Below are 13570 nucleotides of genomic sequence, written 5' to 3' on the forward strand. Positions count from 1 at the left end.
TATGCTGTTTTCATTTTCCTATGTCCTCAGATATTTTCCATTTTCCCTTGTGATTTCTTCTTTAACCCATTGGTTAAGAGTGTGCTGTTTAATATCCCCCACACAATAGTTCCTCTTTACCTGCAGTTTCACTTTCTGCACTTTTAGTTATCTATGGCCAACCACAGTCTGAGGATATCAAATGGAAAATTCTAGAAATGAACAATTTATAAATCTTAAATCATGCATCATTCTGGGTAGTGTCCCCGCCCAGGACATGAAGCACATGAATCATCCTATTGTCCAGTGTATCTGGACTCTATAAGCTACCCTCTTGTTAATCACTAGCCATCTAACTTACCAAATCTACTGTTGCAGTTATCCCAGTGCTTGAGCTCAAGTAATCCTAAAATATGGGTTAATAATGCTGCCAAAGTGCAAGAGTGGTGATGCAGAGGAGGCACCAGAGCCTAAAATATGGAAGGACAGATTAACTCTGATATTGCAATGCTGCTGATTTAGAGGGAAAATATGGTTTATTTAGGGTTTGGTCCTATTTGTGATTTCAGGCTCCTACTGGGGTCTTGGAATGTATCCCCAGCAATAAGGGGTATTTTCCAGTTTCCCTCTAGCTATTGACTTACAGTTTCATTATATTATGGTTGGAAAAGATACTCTACATGATTTCAATCTTCTTTAATTCCCCTGACTTATTTTCTGCCCTAACATGTGGTTCTGCCTCGTGAGTGTTTTTTATACACTTGAGAAGAATGTGGTCTTCTGTTCTTGGTAACAAAGACCCTCTCTTCAACTAAGGAGAGGGTATGCAAGACAAGTGCTCTACTGCTGAACCATCCTCTCAGAACCTAGAAGGGAAATTTTTAAAAAGGATCTTTAAAAAAATGTATATCTAACAATACTAAATTGCAAAAGACATAGTGTTTTCTCCTCTGAGATCAAGAACAATAAAAGGATATGTACTCTCCACACTTGTAATTATCCTAGCTGGCACAATCAGATACAGAAGAGGAATGAAGTATATGTATAACACAGAGCTGCCTCTGTTTACAGATGTCATGATCAGATACACAGAAAATCATAAGAATATACAGAATGTTACTAGAAAACTGAATTTAGCAAGTCAGTATGCAAAATAGACTGCATTCTATTATTCAGCATTAAATTGAATTATTAAAAAAATAAACACATGGGAATAAATTTAACAAAATACATGCAAGGCCTGTATGAAACTACAGCACATTGTTGGGAGAAGTTAATAATCTAAATAGCTAAAGAGATACACCATGCTATGGCTTGAATATATTGTGTCTCTTCAAAATTCAGACAATGAAACTTAAACCCCAAGGTGACACATTAAAAGGTGGTGGAACCTGAGAGGGACGAAGGCCATGAGGGTTCTCCCCTCCTGTTTGGGATTACTAACCTTATAAAAGAGGCTTCACAGAATCACCTGACCCTTCCATTTCTTTAGGTCATGCAAGGATACAGTGTTTGATGCTTATGCCTCTTCTACTATGTCAGGTTGCAGCAAGAAGGTACCGCCTTAGAGACAGACAGACAATAGCCCTCACCAGACACTGAATCTGTCTACTTCTCTCTCTCTCTCTCTCTCTCTCTCTCTCTCTCTCCAGTGCTGAGGATCAAACCCAGTAGCTCATATGTATTAGGCAAGTGCTCAACTGCTATCCCCTCAGCCCTTACCTGCTTCTTGATCCTAAACTTCCCAGCCTCCAGAACTTTGAGAAATAAATTTCTGTTCTTTATAAATTATCTAGTCTAAGGTGCCGCAAACTGCCCGGCCCCGGGCCGGCTGAGTCCCTGCTGCCGAGCACTGCCTTCGGCACCCCTGCTGAGCGATTCCCTGCTGAGCTGTCAGTGCACGCGGGCTTGCAATCTTGCAACCCGGTTGGGCACAAAAACACAAGCCAGTCAAACTGAGACAAAGTTTTATTTAGAGAGAGGCCGTGTGCGTCCCCTAACAGGTGGGTCCGCCACGTGTGTGTTCTACCTGAGCCGGGGGGTTTCCCCTTCCCCCGGAACACCCTCCTACCATCCTTTCCCAACCAATGGGAACTCTCCCATTACAAGAGTGACATGAGTAACCTGAGTCCTGAAAATGGGCCCAGCTAGACAGCATGAGTCCAATTACCATATGAATGTGAATTGCTGGCTGGCAGTCATAAAATCCAAAGGTGCCTGTATCAATATTTTTGCTGTGGCTCCTAACATAAGGTATTTTGTTATAGCAGCAGGAATGAACTAACACACTAACACTAACAAAAACAGCATGGTACTGGTACCAAAACAGGCGGGTGGACCAATGGTACAGAATAGAGGACACAGTAACCAATCCACAAAACTACAACTATCTTATATTTGATAAAGGGGCTAAAAGCATGCAATGGAGGAAGGATAGCATCTTCAACAAATGGTGCTGGGAAAACTGGAAATCCATTTGCACCAAAATGAATCTGAATCCCTATCTCTCGCCGTGCACAAAAGTTAACTCAAAATGGATCAAGGAGCTTGATATTAAATCAGAGACACGGCATCTGATAGAAGAAAAAGTTGGTTATGATCTACACGCTGTGGGATCGGGCTCCAAATTCCTCAATAGGACACCCATAGCGCTAGAGTTAACAAATAGAATCAACAAATGGGACTTACTCAAACTGAAAAGTTTTTTCTCAGCAAAAGAAACAATAAGAGAGATAAACAGGGAGCCTACATCCTGGGAACAAATCTTTACTCCACACACTTCAGATAGAGCCCTAATAACCAGAATATACAAAGAACTCAAAAAATTAGACAATAAGATAACAAATAACCCAATCAATAAATGGGCCAAGGACCTGAACAGACACTTCTCAGAGGAGGACATACAATCAATCAACAAGTACATGAAAAAATGCTCACCATCGCTAGCAGTCAGAGAAATGCAAATCAAAACTACCCTAAGATACCATCTCACTCCAGTAAGTCTGGCAGCCATTAGGAAGTCAAACAACAATAAGTGCTGGAGAGGATGCGGGGAAAAGGGCACTCTTGTTCATTGCTGGTGGGACTGCAAATTGGTGCAGCCAATTTGGAAAGCAGTATGGAGATTTCTCGGAAAGCTGGGAATGGAACCACCATTTGACCCAGCTATTCCCCTTCTCGGTCTATTCCCTAAAGCCCTAACAAGAGCATGCTACAGGGACACTGCTACATCGATGTTCATAGCAGCTCAATTCACGATAGCAAGACTGTGGAACCAGCCTAGATGCCCTTCAATAGATGAATGGATAAAAAAAATGTGGCATTTATATACAATGGAGTATTATTCTGCATTAAAAAATGACAAAATCATAGAATTTGGAGGGAAATGGATGGCATTAGAGCAGATTATGCTAAGTGAAGCTAGTCAATCTTTAAAAAACAAATACCAAATGACTCCTTTGATATAAGGGGAGTTAACAAGGACAGGGTAGGGACGAAGAGCTTGAGAAGAATATTTACGTTAAACAGGGATGAGAGGTGGGAGGGAAAGGGAGTGAGAAGGGAAAGTGCATGGAAATGGAAGGCGATCCTCAGGGTTATACAAAATGTCATATAAGAGGAAAGGAGGGGTAAGACAAGATAATACAAATGGAAGAAATGATTTACAGTAAAAGGGGTAGAGAGAGAAAAGGGGAGGGGGGGAGGGGAGGGAAGGGGAGGGGAGGGGGGATAGTAGAGAATAGGACAGACAGCAGAATACATCAGACACTAGAAAGGCAATATGTCAATCAATGGAAGGGTAACTGATGTGATACAGCAATTTGTATACGGGGTAAAAGGGGGAGTTCATAATCCACTTGAATCAAACCGTGTAATATGATGTATTAAGAACTATGTAATGTTATGAACGACCAATAACACACATCATGATTATGGATCAGAAAACAAAGCCCTGTTAACATATAAATTCTCTAAATGGGACGGATTCAAAATAAAAAGCTTCTTCTCTGCAAATGAAACAATAATGTGAATACAGAGCCCACAGAGTATGGGAGAACATATTTTTTTTAAAAAAAATACCTTTATTCTATTTGTTCATTTGTATATGGTGCTGAGGATCGAACCCAGGGCCTCACATGTGCTAAGCAAACACTCTACCACTGAGCTATAGCCCCAGCCCCTGGGAGAACATCTTTACTACATGCACATCAGAGCACCAATTTCCAGGATATATGAAGAATTAAAAACACTTAACACACACACACACACACACACAAATCACAATAATAATCAATAAATGAGCTAAGGAACTAAACAGACACTTCTCAGGAGATATACAATTGATCAACAAATATATGAAAAAATGATCAACTTCTCTGGTAATTAGAGAAATGCAAATCAGAACTACTCTAGGATTTCATCTCACTCCAGTCAGAATGGAAATTATCAAGAATACAAAAAAATAATAAGTGTTGGCGAGGATGTGGGGAAAAAGGTATACTCATACATTGCTGGTGGCACTGAAATTGGTGAAACCACTATGGAAAGCAGTATGGAGATTCCTTAGAAAACTTGGAATGGAACCACCATTTGACCCAACTATCTCACTCCTCAGTCTATACTCAAAGGTCTTAAAATCAGCATACTACAGTGACACAGCCACATCGGTGTTCATAGCAGCTCCATTTACAATAGCTAAACTATGGAACCAACCTAGATGCCCATCAACAGATGAATGGATAAAGAAACTGTGATATATTTTCACAATGTAATATTACTCAGCATGAAAAGAGAATAAAATTATGGCATTTTCAGGTAAATGGATAGATTTGGAGAATATCATGCTAAGTGAAGTAAGTCAATCCCAGAAATGAAAGGCCAAACGTTCTCTCTGATAGATAAGTGGATCAGCATCCATAATGGGGGCAATGGGGCATGGGTAGAATGGAGGAACTTTGATTGGGAAAAGTGGAGGAAGGGAGAGGAGGGAACATGGGGGCAGGAAAGATGGTGGACTGAGATGGAAATCATTACCCTAGGTTCATGTATGACTGCACATATGGTGGGACTCTACATCATGTACAACCAGAGAAATAAAAAGTTGCACTCCATTTGTGTTCAATGAATCAAAGTATCATTCTGCTGCCATGTGTAACTAATTAGACAAATAAAAAAAGATATAAATTCTCAATCTCAGCTATTTGGGAGTCTGAGACAGGAAGATCACAAGTTAGAGAATTCTCTGGGCAAGTTAGTGACACCTTGTCTCAAAACAGAAAATACAAAGGGCTGGGGATATAGCTGACAGGTAGAATGCTCCTGGGTTTAATCCCCAGTATAAAGTAAAAAAATTAAAAAGTAAATCCCATACAGATGTATAGATTTAATGAGACTCCAAACAAAATTCCCACAACATTTTTTTTTTTTTTGCAGACAGTGAAAAACTGATTCTAAAATTTATATGGCAATGCAAAGAACTCAATATAGTCAAATCAATTTTGAAAAAGAATAAGCTGGGAGGACTTACCTGATTTGATTTCAGGACTTAATAAAAAGGTACAATAGTAGGGTCCATAAATATATCCATGCCTGTGTGATCTCTTGATTTTTTTTTTCTTGTAGTGCTGGGGATCAAATCTATGGTCTCACAAATGTGGGGCAAGCACTGTACCAGGAGGTATATCTCCAACCTTGATTGATTCTTGACAAATTCAATAAAGAAAACTGAGTCTTTTCAACAAAATGTGTTGGAACAAGTGGATATCCCTATGGAGACCCTTACTTCACACCAAATACAAAAACTACTTTGAAATGAATCATAGATTTAAATATAAAGAGTAAAACCTTAATGCTTCTAGAGAAAAACTTAAGAAGAAAATCTTTTCATTTTGGGGATGGACAAAGATTTCTTAGAAATGACCCAAATCACTAACCATGAGAGACAAAGTTGCTAAATTGAATTTTATCTGCTACCTGAAAGACCCAGTTAAGAAAATGGAGAAATAGGGATGTAGCTGAATGGTAGAGCACTTGTCTAGCATGCGTGAGGCCCAGGGTTCAATTCCCAGCATTGGGGGGAAAGGTAAGGCAAGCCACATCCAGGCAAACTAGCCACATGAGTGAAGCGAGAGTGAAAGAGTACACAGCAGAATTAGACCCCAATTTAGATAATGAGATTTTTGAATACAGAATATAAAATGCTAAAGCCAAGAAAATTTCCCAATACATATATCTAACAAGGACTCTTATTCAAAATATATAAGTACTACTAATCAATAATAAGCAAATCCAATTTTTAAAAAATTGGTCAAAAAATAAAAATAGTACAAAAACTTGACCAAAGTGTTTTTTTTTTGTCACATCGACCAGATTTGACCAAATTTGTACAAAAATTTGACCTGCATTTCATTCAAGGAAATACAAATTAGAATAATGCTGCCTAGTACGCATTGGGCCCTAGGTTCAATCCCATCACCACTTGTACCAAAAACAACAATAACAACAAAAAAAACCCCAAATCCAAAACCAAGATACCCCACCAACCAAAGACCCCCACAAAAAAACAAAACCACAGAGAAAAACAATACTGATAGCACTTTCATTTGCGTGATTATCATTAAAGCAACTAATCATAACAAGCATGTAGAACAAAATTGCTGGTACAATTTAGCATTTCTTATGTTCAAGATGAATTTCTATATGATCTAAAAATTTCACTTCTTCATATTTACTTGAGATATATACAGTCTGCACAAAGACTTGTACATAGCATTCTTTGTAATCATAAAAAACTGGGGCTGCGGTTGTAGCTCAGTGGTAGAATACTTGCCTAGCATGTGCGAGGCACTGGGGGTTTAATCCTCAGCACCACATAAGAATAAATAAAGGCATTGTAATTGTAGAAAACAAGTTCATTAACAAAAGAAAAGACAAATTGTGGTATTCTCAACTATGAAATCTTACTTAGTAAAAAGATATGCACTATCTGCACACAACATGGATTAATGGAAAATATATTGAGAGAAGCTAGACACAAAAGAGTACATCACATCTATTATTTCCATTTATATGAATTTTTATAGAACCCACAAATCTATTCAATGCTAGCAAAGCAAACTAGTGTTTGCTAGGTGTTAGGGGAAAAGGCACAAAGTAAATTTTAGAAATGATGAAAATTTTCCTATCTTGAATATGATGGAGCATCTTAAGAGTAGCACATTCAAATCTTGTTTGTAGAGAGTATACCAAGCTTCTCAGATGCCCATGGATAAAAAGCCTTTCACAGATATATTCACAAGAGAAAGAAAAGTAGCAGCCAACTTAGAAAACTATGAGCATGGGTCAACAAAGACTACTTTTATGGTTTGAATATGAAGTGTCCTCTGAAATGCTCATAGTTTGGAAGCTCATGGTCTCTGTTACAGAAAGGTTCAGAGGGGGCATTTTAGGCAGTGATGTGAGTTGTAACCTCATCAGTGGATTAATCCATTTAACATGTCAATAATTTTTTTCTTTTCTTCTGATTTTATTTCCCACTTATTAAAAGGTCTAAATAACAATTAACTTATTATGAAAATAGACCGAAAAGTACAAGAGCTGATATAAAATGGTCATAAAGGTTCCCATGGAATTCAAGTAACTGAAGAATAAATCCAGCCAAGGTACAAAGCAGAGCCCAGCCCAGCTGATGCATGATGTGCTGGTTTAATAGGGTTCTAAGAATACCATCAAATGCACACAGTAAACCACATGTGTGGTGACAAGCCATAGCCTAAGAAATATTTCCTTGGCATGATTCCGACCATTTTTTTTTTTTTTTTGGTCTGTGAGTTTCCTTCATTTAGTAACTTAGGATTCCCTTTAACATTTCAACATCAAAATAATTCATCCTAACAGGAGCCATTTTTATAGGTAAGATAAATCAGAGGATAATGTATTGGGGTAGTTTTGTTCTTGTTTACAATCAAAAAGCCTTTATATGATCAGGGATTGACGGGAGTGGGAATGACAAATGTACATTTCAGACTTTCATCAATAATGAAAAAATAAAGCATTTTTATAGACTTAAAACTTGTCATTAGTGCATTTAGATTTTGAATAAAGAATCAAAATGTAAAATACCTCTACAATAATACAATGTTAATAGAAATTGGCCACACACTGAGGCCATTTTTAGTGAGCCACCATTGTTTAAATATAAGAAAAGTAACTTCTTGGTCCAAATTAGTGAAATCTTAAAAAAGATCGTCTTTAGAGAACATTATTTGAGGACAATGCTTTTTCAGACAGATTCTGATATTCAAAATCACTATAACATAGTTATGGATTAACCTTTAAATCGCGTCTTAAAAAACCTGTCAGATTTCCATTTCTCCGTGAGATATTCTCACCAGTGTGTTGTTCAATTCCACAGGATAAGCTTTCTTCATTATTATTAAGAACTTCATACATAGTAGGGAGATTGCCAGTCATTGCTTTATCATCTTTTCAAAAAGACACAGGCAGACATGCTGGACTAAAGCTGACATCTTTAAAGGCATGCAACAAGAATATCCCCACAATGATTGTAAAGAAGCCACTCAGAGTCCCAGTGATATCATCAGCAGGCATATCTTGCCACTCCTTAAAAAGAATAGCTGAACAAGTTAAAACTGAAGTTGTAAAGAAAACGTAATATATTGGTGTTACAAGGGAAGCGTTGAATATGACCAGGGCCGGGTTTAGGTAATTGATCTGTGTGCTCACACAGATGACGAGGCTCAGCAGCAGAATCCAGGCCAGGGGATGCTGCATACAGCACAGGCTTTCCAGCTAACAGTTCTTTGATGGTGATGCCCAAACCCTTTGCACAGGACACTGAAAAACGCTCCAATCACAGAGCAGATTGTTATGTACACAAGAATATTTGTCTGTCCTTTGCGAGGTCCCACCACAAAGATTAATATCAAGGACACAATGACCACAATTGTTGCAAATACCACAAAACCTGGATCACCTAACTTGTGTGACATTTCATTTCACGTCTCAGTCTCCTCTTCCTTTGGAGCATGGATGACCATAAGTGTAGATCCTAGAATGCTTAGCAAACACCCAATTTTCCCATGAAGATTAAGTCTTTCATTTAGAAAGTATGCAGACAGAACGGCACTTAGGAGGACGCTGAGAGCTCCCAGTGGAGTCACTAGCGTGGCTGGTGCAAAGACATGTGCAGCGACGTTGGCCACCTGGCCTGCCCCCATTCTCCCATTGACAGTAGTCCAGCCCACCACAACCATTCTTTAAGATATGCCTGGCCACCTTGACCTGCTCTCATGGATCCTTTTCTGGCAAGTCGCAGAAGGCCTTTTTTTTTTTTTTTCTCAAAATGAAACTCCCTCCTATGAAACTGCTGGAGGTCACAGCCAACCCCAAACCAATATAGAAATCATATTTTCCACTCCCCGGGCTCATTTCGTTTGTCACTGAAGAAGCTCCTGTGAATCACACTGATTACAGAACAGAGAACCTGCTGGCACTGAAGGCAGGGATGCAGCCTTCACATGGGTAAGTCTAATGTGGGCTCGCTTTTGAAAACCAGGGATGATTTATTCATCCTCATTTTCTTGTACCTACTACCCTTTATTTTAAAGTTTTTAACTTTACTGTTCCAGCCAAGGCAAAACTACTCGAAAGATCTTATTGCACACGCGCCACCGACCAGGCCAACGAGCCGGATTTCCGTGGGATTGAATGGCATCCGAGGCGCGGTGGATTTCCCCGCTGCGGATTACCAGGAGAGCAGCGTCCATCTCAGAACACGTGGAAAAGCAAGTCGCCCCGGAGGGGCTGTCCCCCGACCGGAGACCGGCAGGCTGGCCAGCAAGTCAGCCCCTTCGAGGGTGCTTCAAAAGGAGGAGCAGCGACCTCACCCCGGGCTGCGCGCAATGCGACCCCGGGAACCTTGGCTCACCCCCCCACACCGGCCGCTCCCTCCAGCGCTCGCGCGGCCACCGCCTCCGTCGCCGTCCAGGGGTAAGTGCGAGCATCTGTGCAAGTCGTCTTCTCCATGGAAGCATCGAGATAAACCGACCCAGGACGATCTCCAGCCCCACCGCGGCCGGGACCGGTGGGGGACAATGAAATGCGACCGAGTACACGTTGGTAATTTAAACGGACTCCCGGGTGGTAACTCTGGGCAGCTGGCGCTTGACTGGAGGATGTAGGTCACCGGCAGCAGGCCCTTGGAGATTATAGCTTGTCCCTAGCTTCTCTCTCCCCGCCCCCTCTCCTTCTTGTCTGGTGTGAGCTGAGACGTTCTCCCTTGCCAAGCCCCTGCACAATGATGTCTTGCCATCCCCTGGGGTCCAGGTCCATGGAGTCTGCTGACTCTACCTCTGAAACCATGAGCCCCCAATAAACTGTTTCTTCTCTGAGTTTATCTTGTCAGTATTTTGATCACAGCGACAACTACACGTAAAAGAATTGAACTCTGAAGGAACTTAGGTAATAGAATTTTGGAATACAGAATATAAAATGGTTAAAGAGAAAAGAGAAAATCAGTAACACGGAAAAAGAAGAAGATAATATTGAGAAAGAGCAAGACAATTAAAAAAGAACTAAATAAAATTTCTAGAAACAAGTAATATGGTCATTCCAAATAAGCATTCACTGCACAGTGAAAGGGAAGTGTAGACATTGCTAAGAGAATATGCATCATAGTGATAAAATGAAGAGATCGAAAAAAGACTAAGAGTTATGAAAGAATTTTCCAGAATTGATGAAAGATATATCTTTAGATTTCAGAAACATGGAGTCACAAGACGAATATGAAAATAAACCTACATTCACGCATATTGTAATAATATGGTTAAATAGAATATTTTAAAACCAAGTAACAGGGAAAAGACAGATTATAGACATGGGAATTTATAAAAGAAGCCAGATGGTCATGGGATAAGCACTGAGGGAACATAACTCTCAATGCAGGCCCAGGATAAGCCATCATAAAATAAGAAGGAAATAGAGATTTTTTTTCAGAAAAGCAGAAATTGAATAGATTATCAAAGAGTCAACAAATAATTTCTAAAGGAAAGTGATCCCAAACATAAGGTGTGATGCAGAAGGTATGCATGGCAAATGAATTGAGAAGCACGGGGAAAAATATGAATAGTTACCATAAAAACAAAAATATAAGTATTTACCATAAAACCCAGATAGATTGAGATAGTGAAAAAAAAATATCCAAAGTGGAAGAGTGGTGACTAGAACTAAGGCATTATACCATTCTTGTTAAGAAAGGTGGTGGAAATCCAAATTTAGGCTTGTGTAGGCATGAGTAACTCTGAAGACCAGGTACAAAAGTTAGTGAAACTGTATATAACTTCTAACCATACATACATGGCACTGACAACACCAAAATCAGGCCCTTTGAAGGATGGGTGGGAAGGAAAATGAAATGTGAGGAGTTCACAGTAGAATTCAATTGTGTTTTTAGAATATTCTATTATTATCATTATTATTATTATTAATTATCTGTGGGTGGTATTGGGGACTGAAACCAAGAGCACCCTGCCACTGAGCTACATCCCAGGCCCTTTTTATCTTTTGTGACAGGGTCTTGCTAAGTTGCTGAGGCTGGCTTCAAATTTGCAGTCCTAGCTGTGATTACAAGATGTGTCACAATGCCTGCCTGGATGATTATTTCTTAGGCAGGCTTCTCAGTATGTGGGTGCTCATTGTCTTCATGCTTTTTTGTAAGTCTGAAATATTTTTAAAATACAGAATGCAACAACATTCATTTAAAAAAAAACTTTGCTTTAATCTTTCTTTAGAGGTGGTTCTCAACTGGGGTCTGTTTTCCATTGCATCCCCTCCTCTGCTGCCAAGGGTCCCCAGCTATTTTTGGTTGTTACTCTTGGGTGGTGTACCAGCACCTAGCCTGGGTGTTGCCACATCTTACAATGCACAGATTGGTTTCCTTACTGCAAAGTAGTACCTGATCCAAAGCATCAATAGTGCTGAGCTTGAGAAACTGTTCTTTAGGATACAAAAACTGATTCCCCCCCCCCAATTAGATTTTCTTCTTTCTCTTTTACTTAAAAAGAAATGGAGAATTAAAGTTATCATAAAGCTATTTTGTTTACAATATCTCTTATGTACATGATCATTCACAGAAAGCAAAATGCTTGATCAAATCATCAGGAAAGACACCAATGAGCAGCATAATTTTTTAAAGCATTAAAAAATGAACTTTGATTGACTGTTAAGTGTCAGCCACAAAGCTGCCACTATCATGGCTGCTTCTGCTTGGAGTTTTTCTTTTCTTTTCTTTTTTTAAAAATGTATCTAGGTTTATTTGAGGAATTGGCTCACATGGTTATGAAGACTGGCATGTCCAAAATCTGGGTGCTTCTGTTATGAAATGAAGTTTCCATGAAATGACTAATTACTTTCTGCCTCCCCATCTTCAGGAAAGGGACAAAAAAGGTAACTGAAAAAGAAGTTGCTTCTGTTTTCTTGTTAGTTGCACATTAGTATTCGACAGTGGTCCTGTACTAAATTCTGGGGCCGCTACTGAAATGTCATTAAATTCCAACTTTACACATCTGGCATGCTGCCTAAATGCAGCTCAGTGTGTTAAAGTGTAGATTACAGTCCAACAAATCAATGCTCTGGAATTGTGGGTTTATGTAAACCTGCAATTAAAAACAGTGTGCAATCACTTTCCTTTCCTACCTGATGAGGGGAAGAGAGGCAAGCTATTTTTTTTTTTCTAGGGTGGAGAGGTGAGAATGTCAGCTTAAAATAGAAACATTCCTTGGCACAACCTTTAAGATATTGTGTGTGTGTGTGTGTGTGTGTGTGTGTGTGTGTGTGTGTGTGTATACTGGGGATTGAACCCAGGGGCGCTACATCCCCAGTATTTTTTTTTTTTTTTTGAGACAGGGTCTTGCTAAGCTACCCAGGTTGATTTCAAACTTGGAATACTCCTGCCAGCCTCCTGAGTAGCTGGAATCATAGGCATGTGCCACTGCACCTGGCAATATATGTTTTATTTTTTTTTAAATAAAGACAGTTTCTCTGTATATCTGTCAGTCTACTGTTGACCTCTCCCTAATTCAGGGAAGTTCCATAATTTCCACTGACAAACTGGAGAAATTCTTTTTTAGAGAACATATTTGATGTGGTTGTATTTACCTTAAGAAAGAGAAATCTGTAAGGATTTGTGGGTATAGGAGTTACTGGTAGCAGGCAGGTTGAATTTAAGGTGTAAGTATGGAGATTCTCATTAAAAGGTGTGGAGAGGATATTTACAAGGCTCCTAGGGGAAAGGTAGGTGCTGCTTTCAACCCTGCAGAAGACAAGCAGCTCAGGAAGTCCTTCAACAAGGACAGTCACTGCCATACAGCAGTTTAAAAAGGCAAGGTGGGCACTAGGAGTATAGCTCAGTGGTAGAGCACTCGCCTAGAATGGGCCAGGCTCTGGGTTCCGTCCCCAGCTCAAGAGGGAGAAAAAAAAAAAGGTGGTGGTAGGGAGATCAGAATAGACCTTTATTTGGTACCTCCTTGTGGAGATCAGAGTATAAGGTGCAGCTTCAAGATTTCCAGATAAC

The 13570-nt window shown here is 39.7% G+C and overlaps 1 pseudogene; it reads right to left on the reverse strand.

Annotated features, from left to right (window-relative positions):
- Positions 1–8298: 8298 nt before the first annotated feature.
- LOC144250303 (magnesium transporter NIPA2-like) lies at positions 8299–9429 on the reverse strand (annotated as a pseudogene).
- Positions 9430–13570: the final 4141 nt, after the last annotated feature.

This window comes from Urocitellus parryii, chromosome 15 (genome assembly GCF_045843805.1).
Source record: "Urocitellus parryii isolate mUroPar1 chromosome 15, mUroPar1.hap1, whole genome shotgun sequence".
In the NCBI taxonomy this organism is placed as follows: Eukaryota; Metazoa; Chordata; class Mammalia; order Rodentia; family Sciuridae; genus Urocitellus; species Urocitellus parryii.